This window comes from Heteronotia binoei, chromosome 10 (genome assembly GCF_032191835.1).
Source record: "Heteronotia binoei isolate CCM8104 ecotype False Entrance Well chromosome 10, APGP_CSIRO_Hbin_v1, whole genome shotgun sequence".
Lineage (NCBI taxonomy): Eukaryota > Metazoa > Chordata > Lepidosauria > Squamata > Gekkonidae > Heteronotia > Heteronotia binoei.
In genome coordinates this window covers 57,689,230-57,689,855 of record NC_083232.1, presented here as the reverse complement: position 1 = coordinate 57,689,855, position 626 = coordinate 57,689,230, and the positions used below count along the sequence as shown (strand labels likewise).

Below are 626 nucleotides of genomic sequence, written 5' to 3'. Positions count from 1 at the left end.
TCACCAAACAAAAACAAGATCAAAACTGGGACTTCTTCCTAAGTCAATCCCAGCCAACAAACTATCATTTAGCATGATTGTTTTGCACCATCTAAGGATGGGCATGAATCCAAAAAGGGCAGTTCAGTTCAAGGTTCAGGGAGGCCCATGAGCTGGACCCCAAACCAACCCCAATGGTGTCTTCCTCGAACAAAGGTTCCCAAGCTCTGAACCAGTCCAAGTTCAGCCCAAATAGGGAGGGACGGTGGCTCAGTGGTAGAGCATCTGCTTTGTAAGCAGAAGGTCCCAGATTCAATCCCTGGCATCTCCAACTAAAAAGGGTCCAGGCAAATAGGCGCGAAAAACCTTAGCTTGAGACCCTGGAAAGCCGCTGCCAGTCTGAGTAGACAATACTGACTTCAATGGACTGAGGGTCTGATTCAGTATAAGGCAGCTTCATATGTTCAAATTCTGGCTCATGAGCCAGTTTGTGCCCATCCCTAGTGCCATTGTATTGCCGGTAAGATCTGGCTATGTGACAGCATTACAGTGAGTATTGGCTTTACTGTTGAGTAGGTTTCCTGATGATGCCATGAAACTGGATCAGACCAGTTGTTTCTGCCCTCATTTTGAAGAGGCAAACAATT

The 626-nt window shown here is 46.6% G+C and overlaps 1 non-coding gene across 1 annotated transcript; it reads left to right on the top strand.

Annotated features, from left to right (window-relative positions):
* The first annotated feature begins 243 nt into the window (after positions 1–243).
* TRNAT-UGU (transfer RNA threonine (anticodon UGU)) lies at positions 244–310 on the top strand. The gene has a single exon. It is a non-coding gene; the product is annotated as a tRNA-Thr (tRNA).
* The last annotated feature ends 316 nt before the right edge of the window (positions 311–626 follow it).